This window comes from Narcine bancroftii, chromosome 7, assembly GCF_036971445.1.
Source record: "Narcine bancroftii isolate sNarBan1 chromosome 7, sNarBan1.hap1, whole genome shotgun sequence".
NCBI lineage: Eukaryota > Metazoa > Chordata > Chondrichthyes > Torpediniformes > Narcinidae > Narcine > Narcine bancroftii.
This window is the reverse complement of record NC_091475.1, coordinates 49,475,733-49,490,018: the sequence shown is the minus strand read 5'-3', so window position 1 is coordinate 49,490,018 and position 14,286 is coordinate 49,475,733. Positions and strand designations below refer to the sequence as shown.

General features: G+C 45.7%; 1 protein-coding gene across 3 annotated transcripts in view; it reads right to left on the bottom strand.

The window, feature by feature from the left end:
- map3k7cl (map3k7 C-terminal like) overlaps positions 1 to 14,286 on the bottom strand; it is a 122,081-nt gene that overhangs the window by 66,288 nt on the left and 41,507 nt on the right. The gene's annotated exons all lie outside the window — the stretch shown is intronic.

Here is a 14,286-nt window from a genome sequence, read left to right as displayed (position 1 = left end):
ATCCTATTTAAAAAATATTTAACAATTATATAGAACACAAAACACTAAAGAACCTTCCCTAACCTTTCTATATAAAGTCAAATCAACAAAGAAAAAAAACCAGTCAGTCCATACAATGAAACACATAGAGAGACTGTACTAACACAGTGTTATATCCTGGCCTTCTGGCTAACCAGAAATGATCACATCCCTATAGTAGTGTCAGTGAAGTGCCTATATATTCTGGGTAAGGCTGCCAAATTTTCAGAAAGGTGTTTATCCTTTTCTAAGATCATATGAGATATTTTTTAAGAGGAATAAAACTGGTCATTTCCAAAGACTGTCTATGAATGAGGAGAGGGGAATCAGATTTCTCTGTCACTGTTATGCATTTCCTGGCCACACAAAAAGCGATTTCCATAAATTTAATGTGGAAATTAGTTAAAGATCTACTGACAATTGTGAAATTCCCCAGTAAGCAAAGCTCAGGATGTAATGGGAGGGTGACTCCTTGATCTTAGTCCAGGTATCTCAGAGGTCATACCAAAAAGACCTCATCTTTGTACAAAACCAGGTAGAGTGCAAGAAGGAACTGACCTCTATACTACATCTGAAGCACATTTCTGACAAATCAAGTTTAGATGTAATTTCTATGGAGTGAGGTACAGCTGATGAAGGAAATTATACTGAATCAATCTGTACCTGGCATTACTGGTAGCTAACAAACTTCTTTGACACAAATCTGACCAGAACAGTTCATCAATTTCGTTATGTTCAACTCTGGATTCCCATCTCACTCTAGATTTGTACAAGCCTGGCTTGGGCCGTCGTTCAGCAGTAAGGAATAAATTTTAGAAATAAATTTGTATACATTACCGTTATAAAGCATTTCTCCACATCAGTAAGTACAGGTAAAGTCATGTCAGGACCCAGGTTGGTTTTAAGAAAAGATCTTAACTGAAGATAACAGAAGAAGGTCTTGCTGGACAAATCGTATTTCTTCAAATGTTCAAAGGACATGAAAAGTCATTTTTCGTAACAGTCTTCCAAATGTTGGATCTCTTTATGATTCTAAGTCTTCAGAATCTTGTTTTTCAAAGACATGGGTATGAGTTCATTTCGTCAGAGGTATTTTTGGTGACAGTCACATTTTCAGTCCAAAACTTCCATGAGTTTCACACCATATTTTAATCAAATGCTTTAAAATAGGGATATCTGTCCTGCTGGATATAATCCTGGAGTTCCATTTACAAATAAAATCATTGGATACCTTTGATTTAGGGAGTGCAATCCAATCTGTATCCAGGAGGGGACACCATCACCCTCAAAAAAGGGTGAAACAAATCACATTTGAGCTGCCAAATAATAATTGAAGGCCCCCTAATTTATAATCCCATGTTAAATTTCCCATAGATATTCTGGGCACTTTACAATTCCATATAAATTGTCCAACATGTTTGTTGAGAATTTTAAAGAAAGTTTGGGGTTGTGGAATAGGTAAGGACTGGAAAAGATACTGTAACCTGGGTAACATATTTATTTTCACATAGTTGACTCTGCCAATTAGAGTAATGGGCAAACATCCACCTACGTAGATCCTCTTCAATTCTTCTAAGCAACGGGAGGTAATTAAATTTGTACACATTTTTAAGGTCATTATCTACCTTATTCCAAGATATTTTATACCATTCGGAAGCCACTTAAATGGGCTTGTTCGGTTATGCTCAGTGTAATCAAAACTCATTAGTGGAATAATTTCACTTTTTCCCCAGTTCACCTTATGTTCTGAAGCAGTACAAAATTACATCATCTGCCATAAGGTTAATTTCAGATTTTGTCTGATCTATTTTGAAATCCTTTATATCAGGATCCTGTCTAATTGCTTTGGCTAGGGGCTCGATAGACAAGAGAAAGAGTCCTGGAGACAAAGGGCAGTTATGTCGGCTCAATCTATCAAACGGAAAAGTTGTCGAGATCTGTCTATTAGTTGTCATTGTGGCCCGGGGTTCATGATTGAGGGTTTTTAACCCATTTAATAAACAATTGCCCAAACCCAAACTTGGCCAAAACTTTAAATAAATACAGCCATTCTAGTCTATCAAAGGCCTTTTCAGCATTTAAAGCAGTTTTCAAACTGCCCCCACTAAATTCACATATCACCTTAAGTATTCCCTATGCCATAAGTGCTCTGTGAATGGGAAGAAAAAGTTTGAAAATCACTGTTTTAATAGTACCTAATTGACTTGTTATATGCACAGTTTCATAACTCCAAAGGAAATGGGGCAATAACAATTTTTCTCAAGCAAAATATTTCAGTAACAGTGACAGGGTGTGCCAGAACTGCAAAAAGCCTGCGTACGTGGCAGCCCAATGCAATGCAGTCATCAACAAGAACAGCAAGGGAGATGGCTCCGGACAAAGGACAGAGAAACAAGGGCTGCAAGAAGCAAGCCATTTCTAAAGAGCTTGCCCAAAGTGGGTCACTACCTATGCACAGGCAATAAGTGGGGAAATGGCCATCATCACCACCCACAGTGAGGTCAACACCTCTCAACCTTGACCATGACAGAAACCCTAAAATGTAGACCGAGACCAAGGGAGAGTGGCAACCATAAGTACATGCACCTCCATCCCCCACAGCCTCACAGAGGCAGAGTTGATAGAGGAGGGAGCTGTGGAGGAAATGGCAGACTGTCAAAGAAACCCAAAAAAGCCCCACAAGAGAAACTAGCAGCCAACACTGCAAATCGTGGGAAGAAAAGGATCAAAGCACGAACAGAAGCCAATCGCATCTCATCATCTGAGGATGAAGCCAGCATGAGCATCCAAAGGCAGAAAAAACAGCAAGATGGAGGGGAAGAAATGATAGACAACGGGTCATGGGTAAGCCTGATTAAGGGATGGAAAGCACCTAGTAACCCCCAGCCCTGAAAGACTAGTAGATGCTCAGATGCTATTGTATTACAACCCCCCCTCAACTCACCTGTAACCAGTTCTGGGAGACTGGGACCTGTGCTCCTGTGCAGAGGCCATCACCCCTCAGCTCCGGGAGGAGAATACGTCAGTCAGGAAACGCAGATGAATCTTCCTTCAGCAACACCATCAGCTTCGTCTGAGAACCCACTCCCAGAAGAAGATCACCTCCTGTACCTGAGCCCGAAAACAGTGCTGCAGTTCACCAAAGAGGTGGGCATGAGGGCTCAGGGTGATTGACACTGGGCTGTAAAGTTTGTGAATTGGAGACTCCAATAAACAATAATGGAGATCAAAAGGGCAACTCTCAACATGCAGTGCCAAACGCTCTGCATGTTAACACCATGCAATACCTTGCCAAGGTTAAGGTAGATCTGATGTTCATACAGGAGTGTGGGCTGCTGTTCTAGAGAAACTATCAGAGGGTTGTCTGCATGGTCGGGGGGGAACAATTGTCATGCTTCCAGTCTAGGTATCCCGCTGTAGGGAGGCAACTTCGTCATGACCAAAGTTAAGGAGATAGTTGTGGGGGAGGAGGAGTTTCCTCTTGGCAGATCTAATTACTGCAACATCCTGCTCCGCTGATCAATGTGTATGCCTCGCCTAAGGGGACTGAGAGGCTGGCCATCTTCCAGCAGCTCTTACCATTGCTGGCAATATCCCAGTTGGTCATTCTGGCTGTGACTTCAACTACATCATCAATGCAGCTGGACGATCTGGTGGTGACAACAGCACTCTGGACATTTCCTCCAGATTCCTGATTGAGATGGTTAAAGACTCACAGCTGTTATTGATGGAAATGTATGGAGATGACTCTAAAGATGTAAAAAGACTGAATGGTTTTCAATCCTGCTCAGCACCCACAAGACTGTCTTCAGTCTTGCCCAGTATCCCACAGGACCTCACTCAATCCAGTGTTGTATCTCACAGGACTGCTTTCAATCCAGTGCAGCATCCCAGAGGATTTTGTTCAATCCAGTAGAGAGTCCCAAAGGACAGTCTACAATCCAAATTAGTATAGTATCCCAGATAATTGTGTTCAATCCAGTGTAGCGTCACACAGACCATGTTCAATGTAGTACAGCATCTCACAGACCATGTTCAATGTAGTACAGTGTCCCACAGACCACATACAATATAGAATAGCATCCCACAGATAATGTTCAATGGAATACAGCATTCCATAATTTCCTAAATAATGCCAACTGAGCAGCACATTAGTAAAACACACAAGCATGCTTACCTGTGTACATATTCTTTGGCTTGGCTTCGCAGACAAAGATTTATGGAGGGGTATGTCCACGTCTGCTGCAGGCTCATTGGTGACTGACAAGTCCGATGCGGGACAGGCAGGCTCGGTTGCAGCAGTTGCAGGGGAAAATTGGTTGGTTGGGGTTGGGTGTTGGGTTTTGCCTCCTTTGTCTTTTGTCAGTGAGGTGGCCTCTGTTGTCTTCTTCAAAGGAGGTTGCTGCCCGCCAAACTGTGAGGCACCAAGATGCATGGTTGGAGGCGATATCAGCCCATTGGCGGTGGTCAATGTGGCAGGCACCAAGAGATTTCTTTAAGCAGTCCTTGTACCTCTTCTTTGGTGCACCTCTGTCTCAGTGGCCAGTGGAGAACACGATCTTGGGAAGGCGATGGTCCTCTATTCTGGAGACGTAACCCACCCAGCGCAGTTGGGTCTTCAGCAGTGTGGATTCGATGCTTGCAGACTCTGCCAGCTCGAGTACTTCGATGTTGGTGATGAAGTCACTCCAATGAATGTTGAGGATGGTGTGGAGACAGAGCTGATGGAAGCATTCTAGGAGCCGTAGGTGATGCCGGTAGAGGACTCATGATTCGGAGCTGAACAGGAGCGTGGGTATGACAACGGCTCTGTACACGCTGATCTTTGTGTGTTTCTTCAGTTGATTGTTTTTCCAGACTCTTTTGTGTAGTCTTCCAAAGGCGCTATTTGCCTTGGCGAGTCTGTTGTCTATCTCGTTGTCGATCCTTGCATCAGATGAAATGGTGCAGCTGAGGTAGGTAAACTGGTTGACCGTTTTGAGTTCTGTGTGCCCGATGGAGATGTTGGGGGTGGGGGCTGGTAGTCATGGTGGGGAGCTGGCTGATGGAGGACCTCCATTTTCTTCAGGCTGACTTCCAGGCCAAACATTTTGGCAGTTTCCGCAAAACAGGACGTCATGCACTGGAGAGCTGGCTCTGAATGGGCAACTAAAGCGGCATCGTCTGCAAAGAGTAGTTCATGGACAAGTTGCTCTTGTGTCTTGGTGTGAGGTTGCAGGCGCCTCAGATTGAAGAGACTGCCATCCGTGCAGTACCGGATGTAAACAGCGTCTTCATTGTTGAGGTCTTTCATGGCTTGTTTCAGCATCATGCTGAAGAAGATAGTAAAGAGGGTTGGTGCGAGGACACAGCCTTGCTTCGCGTTGTTGTCAATGGAGAAGGGTTCGGAGAGCTCATTGCTGTATCTGACCCGACCTTTGTATACATGTGTACATATACTCACACATATTCACACACAGAGGTATACACATACTGACAAGAGTATAAACATTCACATATCAGCACATGTACACACATGACAAAAATACATGTACATGAGTACACTACTCTCTCCCCTCCCTCCCCCTCCCATCCCTCTCTACAATCTCCCTTCTTTTTCTTCCTCTTTCTTTCCCTCCCCACCCCCCCTCCTTCTCCCCTGCCATGCTCTCTCCCCATAGCTTCCACAGACTGTAACAGTGAGGACTGAGAGGGAGATCAGCCTCTGTGTAGCCTCTCACCGGGCAGGAGAAGCCCATCCTCCTCCTCATTGATGATGCCATTACTCAGTCTCTTCTTTACAAAATGTTGCTGCATCAATTTTGTCTCTACTGTGCCCATTGTCTAGTTTTTTTAAATTAATTACTGTATTGTTGCACTGTTTTTATTTACTTTATGTAGCTTTATGTAGGTGGCAGTCTAATGTAGTTTTTTGGTTTTGCCTTATGTAGTGACTGGGTTGTCTTTTGCGTTTTTTGTGTAGTCTCAAGTTGTTTAATGTAGCACCATGGTTTTGGAGGAATGTTGTCTCATTTTTTAACTGCCTATTACATTTGCAGTCGGTTTTAAAATGACAAATAAAGGCTACTTGAGCTTGATTATTACAAAGGTGTTGTAGCTGTAACTATCTGGGTTATCAGAGAATGGAGGAAAAGCTCTGGGTCCCTCTCCTCAGGACATCATCATTATGGCAGGAAGAGGAATGGGGATGTGAGGAGGAGGGGGAGTTGGGGTGATGATAATGCCAACCCCAGTGAATTATTGCATCTAATACATCTGATAATGTGCATCTCACGGGCAAATACAAAGGGCATGACAGGCTGCAGTCTGTCATCAGGCTGAGGGAGTCTAGACTGAAGTTCCCCAAGGACACCCTAAATTGCACACCATCTCATCTCCTCTCTGACACTCCTCTGACCCCCCCTCCCTCTCCGACGTACCTATGCATCACCTCCACACTCTGACAGCCCCTACCTACCACCTCACCTCCACACTTTTGTTTTTTTTATATTTTATTTAAAATTTTTCCATACATGTAATTAATAAACTTTTACATAGGCAAAATATTAATTAAATTGAAAATTACAATGATTACATGATGGTTTAAACCCCACCATTAATTTCTCCTCACTCCCTCTTGTATCCCCCTCCCACTGAAAAACCACATCAGATATAAACATGATATATACTTATATAAAATATATAAAAAAGGAGAAAAATAAGTTTCTGCATTGCACAAAGGATCAGTTCACACACTGGAATCCTCCAGTGTTTGTACAGCCATTTTAGGGAAGAAGGTTAATACAGTTCTGAAAGAGGGTAGAAGTACATTTTTACATATTCAGCCCTAAACTTTGCATATACTTGCTCCAAATTTGTAAAAAGGTAAGATATTTATTTCTTATATGTAATTTTCTCCAAAGAAATACAACTTTGAATTTCTGTATTCCATCTTTCCATGCCTCAGCACAACCCACAGAGGAAAGATCAAAAACAACAAGATCTTGCGCTGGAAAGTCGAGCTGGCCACATTCAGCTACGACATCCAGTCTAGGCTGGGGGAAATTCAATGACTCCACCAATGCCCTGTCCCAGACCTATGCCAGTGCGTAGTCTGAACAATTTCAGGTGCTGCAGGACACCCTTTGCCACCCAGGCGTCACGCACTTACACCACTTCATAAAGTCTCAGAACCTCCCCTTCACTGTCCAAGAAGTCCAGACCATGACTGAGTTCTGCAGAGTCTGTGTGGAGTGCAAACCATGCTTCTTCTGCCCACCACAGGCCCATGTAATAATAAAGACCACTCAGCCCTTCAAGCGACTCACCATCAACTTCATGGGACCACTGCCTTCCACGAACAAGAAGGTCTATATCCTCTCAGTTAAAGAAGAATACTCTCATTTTCCCTTCTTGCCCTGACACCTCCACCACCTCCTATATAAAGGCACTGGCTCAGATTTTCACCATGTTTGGATACCCGGACTTCATCGACAGCGACCGGGGGTCTAGCTTCATGAATGAGGAGCTACACCAGTACCTGGCAGTGCGAGGCATTGTGTCTAGTATCACGACTAGCTACAACCCCATGGGCAACAGGCAGGTTGAACGTGAGAATGGGGTGATCTGAAAAGCAGTCCTCCTGACCCTGAGGTCAAAAGAATGGTCATCAATTATTAGCAAGAGGCCCTTCCTGAGCCACTCCATGCCATACAGTCGCTCTTGGGTACTCCTACCAATCAGACCCCTCATGAATGCCTTTTCTTCTTTCCTAGGAAATCGGCAATGGGCGTCTCCCTGCCAGCATTGCTGACGTCTCCAGGACCAGTACTCCTCCACAAACACGTGAAGATCCACAAATCCGACCCCCCTGGTTAAGCAAGTGCTCCTCCCCCATGCGAACCAAAATTAGACCTACATCAGGTACCTCAATGGACGTGGGGACACTGTCTTGACCAGGGACCAGGCACCAGCAGGGGCCCAAACCCCCTCGGACCAGGCACCAGCAGGGTCCCAAACCCCCTCACCCCAGGCACCCCACCCCACCAGGATCCCCTGAGACAGACACCATCTCTCCACCTCTTCACTGGGCCCCATTCCCCACAGAGCCACCCCGCACCTACATCCCTGTACTGATAGACACCCCCACTCTGCCAGACACCATCCTGCCCATGCTGCCAGCCAATCTGACCACCCTGGACCCAGCCGACCTTCAGGTGGTCCTGCCCCCAGCAACCCATCGACCAGGAGCCTGTCCTGCAACGGTCCAGAGGCAAAGACGACTGCCAGACCGCCTAAATTTATAAATATGCTTTCAGACTACTCGGTACCAAGAACACCACACCCCCCACTCATTTTAAGAAGGGGGTGAATGGGTGATACAACCATTAAACTGGCCACACGCCTACCGGCCTACTGCAGGGGGAAACCACTGTACCTGCAGGTAGGCAACCTGGGAGGCTGACCCCACCTGCCCACTGTCAATCACTGGCCTGTATAAAGACTCAAGTTGGGCACATGGAGCCAGGAAGGTACAGAGACCTTGTGTGTGTACAAGTTTAAGCTGATTAAAGCCTGCAGTACAGTCTGTGGACTTTGTGTCTGAATTCTTGGCATAACAGTGCTCGCACTAACATATCTATCCATGGTCTCATGCACTACCAAACTGAGGTGTCCACAAATTGCAGGAGCAGGCACCTTCTATTGGATTTGCCTGGGAACTCTGCAACCACAGTATGATATCAACCTCCAATTTTGATTAAACTGCTCACCTGAGTCTCTGTTTCCATTTCCCTGTCATCTTTGCTCCAGCTTCCCATCCCTTTCCATTCCCTCTCCATTCAGAGCGCTTCCCTCTCCCCCATCACTTCTCACCTTTTCCCTCTTCTATCCTCTTACCTGTATCCACCTTTGACCTCTTATAAGCCTACACTTCTCTCCCTGCTCCTCCTCCCTCTATTCCTCTGCCCCCCCTTCCCCCTCCCCCCTCCTTTTTAGTCAGGCACCTACCTGTTTTTTTTTTGCTCATACCTTGATGAAGGGCTCAGGCCCGAAACATAGGTTACTCTTTGCTTTCAGTAGATGTGTGACCTGCTAAGGTTCTCCAGCACTTCTGTGCATTGCACTACCAACCCAGGATTTGCAGGCTTTCCGATTGAGCTGAAAATGATCCCAGATCCAGCCACCACCACAATGTATTCTCTCTTTGGCTTGGCTTCGCGGACGAAGATTTATGGAGGGGGTAAAAAGTCCACGTCAGCTGCAGGCTCGTTTGTGGCTGACAAGTCCGATGCGGGACAGGCAGACACGATTGCAGCGGTTGCAGGGGAAAATTGGTTGGTTGGGGTTGGGTTTTTCCTCCTTTGCCTTTTGTCAGTGAGGTGGGCTCTGCGGTCTTCTTCAAAGGAGGTTGCTGCCCGCCAAACTGTGAGGCGCCAAGATGCACGGTTTGAGGCGCTATCAGCCCACTGGCGGTGGTCAATGTGGCAGGTACCAAGAGATTTCTTTAGGCAGTCCTTGTACCTTTTCTTTGGTGCACCTCTGTCATGGTGGCCAGTGGAGAGCTCGCCATATAACACGATCTTGGGAAGGCGATGGTCCTCCATTCTGGAGACGTGACCCATCCAGCGCAGCTGGATCTTCAGCAGCGTGGACTCGATGCTGTCGACCTCTGCCATCTCGAGTACTTCGACGTTAGGGATGTAAGCGCTCCAATGGATGTTGAGGATGGAGCGGAGACAACGCTGGTGGAAGCGTTCTAGGAGCCGTAGGTGGTGCCGGTAGAGGACCCATGATTCGGAGCCGAACAGGAGTGTGGGTATGACAACGGCTCTGTATACGTTTATCTTTGTGAGGTTTTTCAGTTGGTTGTTTTTCCAGACTCTTTTGTGTAGTCTTCCAAAGGCGCTATTTGCCTTGGCGAGTCTGTTGTCTATCTCATTGTCGATCCTTGCATCTGATGAAATGGTGCAGCCGAGATAGGTAAACTGGTTGACCGTTTTGAGTTTTGTACATCTTGGACAAACAATGTATCTGACCATCAGTAACACCAGCCTTTGGTCTGTACCAACTGATCACCCTCTGTAACTCTACACTTTTGCTTTATGAGGAATGAGATATCTACTGCTTGCAAAGCAACCTCTGCCGCTGTATTTTTGATACATAAGCAATACACTTGACAGTGAACAAACTGTTTCAAAAAGCTTGACAATTTGGATCTCACTCAAGACAAATATTAAGGTAAATAGATTAACTGATCATTATCACATAATTTATTTTGTGGGGAACTTGCAATATTCAAATTGGCTATGGTGTTTCCCAGATTACAGAGGTGCAGTTTATAACTATTTTTACTAGCCTACCTAAAGCTCCAATGATAACCCACTGATCTAGCTTAAGCAAAAGAAGATTTTTCTGATTTTAGTTGTTGGAGGGCACTCAATTTAGTCCCAAGGTATCAATGTGGTGTCCTTTAGGCAGTCCCCAAGGTCAAATTGCTTTTAGTCAATTAATCAACCATCTTCCCTCCATCATGAACTCTTATTCTCATAAATGGCACGGTTACAGTAGCGGTTAGCGCAAAGCTGTTACAGAGCCAAGAACATGGGTTTGAATCCGGTGCTGTCAGTAAGGAGTTTATACTTTCTCTCTGTGTCAGCTTGGGTTTCCTCCAGGTGCTCCGGTTTCCTCCCATCCTTCAAAATATACAGGGGTTGTAGGTTAATTGGGTGTGATTGGGTGGCACAGACTCAAAGACAGGAAGGGCCTGTTATGTCTAAATTCAAATAAAAAATGTCTGCTGTATGTCTAAATTCAAAATTTAAATGTAAACGGCGAATAGTTCAATGTAAAACCTGTCTTCTAATAAACCAGTTTAAGTGTCTGCATTCAGCAAGATCTGGAAAACACTCACATTTGAATTGGTAGATGACAAGTACTGCTTATGTCACACAAGTATTCAGCAATGGTAGTCATTAATAGAAGAATTTAACCACTTTGCCTTGGCATACATTGGTAATATTGCTCATAGTCAACATCAAGAGCAGGTCAGAGGCTACATATTTTTGTGGTCAGATATTCATGTGCAGAATCCAATGTAATTTCCACTATCCACAAAGCTTAAGACAGGTGGGAAGGAATATTCTTCAGTTGTTTTAATGAATGCAGTTCCAATGCCAACACCATCCAAAACAAAAGATTCTCCTTGATTGGCACCTGAGCATTCATTTCCTCCACCACTAATGACCTATGGTTGCAATGTTGCTGTTTACAAAATCCACTGCAAACCTATCAAGGCTTCTTTCACAGCACTTTCCAAATCATGATCTTCTACAATTTAAAATAAAAGATGGTAGAAGGCACATGGGAACATCTTCTCCTGAATTGATGAAGTCACTCATCCTGACTTGAAATGGATTGCCATTCTTTCCTCATCACTGGGTCAAAGTCCTGGAACTCCCTTGCGAGCAGCACTGTGGTAAAACCTCCTTACAAACTGCAGTTATTCCACAGGGCAACGTATCTCTTCCTTCTTAGGGGCAAGTGGAATCGAGTTTTGTGGTGGTACACCACGGGCCTACTGTAGGGGGCAACCTCTGTACCTGCAGAACAGCACGGGGACAAGACAACACCTGGCTGGCTGTCAATCAGCCAACTTGGGTGGACCAAGCCCCACCTGGTCGGGTGTCAATCACCCTCCGGGATATAAGCCTGTGCCAGCCCTTCGAGGTCACATTGTCAGAGATCACAGCAAACAGCAGCACACTCTGTGGAGTTTTACGTCGAATAAAGCCTGTTGTATAGTCTTTTGGTTTTGTGTGTTTGCTTCTGACCGACAGCGCACCACAAGTTTAAATTGAATTGAATTGTTTATTGTCACATATAGAGTAGAAAAAAGGCTTTGTTTTGCATGCCATCCAGGCAAGTCAATTCATACAGCAGGTAGTGCTATAATAATAAATAAACAACAGTGTAGGGAATAATATTACAATAAATAGCACAGAGTATAGAGGAAAGTTCAGTTAAAAATATTACAAGGCATCACTTTTGTTATTGAGAGACTCCTTCAAAAATCTGACATTGGCAGGAATTAAACTGCGCTTGAATCTGAAGGCTTGTGTTTTCAAGCACATGTATCTTCTACCAAATGGAAGGGGAAAGAAGAGAGGACAACTGGAGTGGAAAGGGTCCTTCAAGGTGTTGGCAGGTTTCCTGAGACAGCAGAAGGTTTTGATGGAGTTGGTGGAGGAGAATTTAATTTGTGTGATGGCCTGAGCTACATTCACAACTCTCTGCCATTTCCTGTGGTCCAGGGCAGGGCAATTCTGGCTGTAATGCATCCATGTGCTACATGATCAATGACCACTCGCAGACACAAAGCAAGTAGTCAAAGGCTTTATTAATCAGAAAACCTTGGCATGCCTCTACATGCTGCTGGTTCACGTCCAAGGCAGGTATTATGGAGGAGACTAGGGCTCTCAGCCTTTATTAGGGATCTTACAGGAAGGAGCTACAGGAATAGAAGGTGGTCCAGTCTCCCCAGCCCAGTGAGGTCATGCCTGTAGTACTGCATTCCACTATTCACCCCTCCTTTTTTTTGAATGTAATCTAGTGGGGTGTCGTGGGGTAATGTCCATCGGCACTGCTCGTGCAGTCCATAACAGTTCATAGGTTCAGCCACTCTGGTGGTTTTATCCGGCGCTGCATTCACCACAGCACTTCTGTGTCATCGGTTCCTGTGGAATGGTGGCATGTTTGGCAGACTGAATGTTGGAGGGCTGAACCAGTTCTGTGGGGGATGGGAAATATGTAGTGGGGGGAGAATTTGGGGGACGTGGTAAAGGTGGGATCACTTTGTCACTTGTCAGGATGTTTGCTGACAGGGTCTACTGGGTGCACCTCCCATGCCGGGGCCCCAGCTCGACCTAGGTCCCAGATGGACACTGTGTCGTTCTGTCCATCCGGGTATCTTACCAGAGCATACAGAGTAGGAAGTGCACTTCCTTGACCAGTGGGTCTGCTTTGTGGGTCCTAACATGCTTCCAGAGAAGCACCAGCTCTGGGGTCATCAGCCAGACCAGCAGCGTGGATCCCGATGCCGACCTCCTCAATGTCCATCATCAGTTGCCCCAGCTGGTGCGGTCTGCTCTGGTCCAGCACGGCGGAGCCAAGGTCAGCTCATTGTCCAAATCACTGCTGCTAAACTTTTGGAATGGCTGCTGCCAAGATGGTACCACATGGTGGAATCTGGAAGAGAAGCCAGATGTGATGTCACTCATGTCGTCGCACATCTGTTCCGGATGTTCGGTTCTTGGCCACCGGAAATGTAAGTGGGTTGGCCCAAGATGGTGATGCAGGTTGCAGTCTGCACACAGCACTGCTTAAATGGGGTTTCGACTGGCATACCCTGGCGTAGAGCTGTTTCCTCCAGCTGTTTGAGCAGGTTGCACTACGGGCCGGACAGCACTTCCGCAGGTGTTTACTTTGGCCACAGAAGTTGCACTTCGTATGCATGGCGGTGGCAGTGGCAGTCAGGGAACTCGAGACCCAAGATGGTGTCATCCGTTCTCCCCACCTGGTGACTGCATGGCCTGCTAAATAGACTTGCGCGTTCTTTTGGGCAGTCTCCAGCAATCAGACCATCTGCACGACTTCCTGAAGGGATCGGTCTCCCTTTTTCAGGAATCGCTCCCTTATGTACAAATGAGCTCCTCCTGGTAGGTCGCTGCAGTCACATCCCGGCACCCGCAGGCTCACCCCAGCTCCTGCATGGCCCTTATGAAATCGTTGACTGACTCACCAGGGGCCTGGTAGCGAGCATACATAGCATTCATCAGGGCTCTGTATTGCTGTCGCAGTAGGTAGGGCCATTTTTTATTCATCCCATTACAGTCACAGATTATTTGATATGCTCGGTGGCCCACTGCTACAAAGATCAAGTCATATCAATCGCTGTTTGCTGTGATTTCTTGGCGCCTCATGTAGGACTTCAAGCAATGTAGCCACATGCCAAACCTGATGGAGGCCTCTGGTTCCTTCAGATCAATTTCCATCTTCTCCAGTCTAATTGCCTTGTCCATGGCAGTTAAAATTTCTAATTAATAAATTATGGCACAATCAATGACCACTCGCAAACACAAAGCGAGTTGTCAAAGGCTTTATTAATCAGAAAACCTTGGCATGCCTCTACATGCTGCTGGCTCACACCCAAGGCAGGTATGAAGGAGGAGACTAGAGCTCTCAGCCTTTATTAGGGATCTTACAGGAAGGAGCTACAGGTGTAGAAGGTGG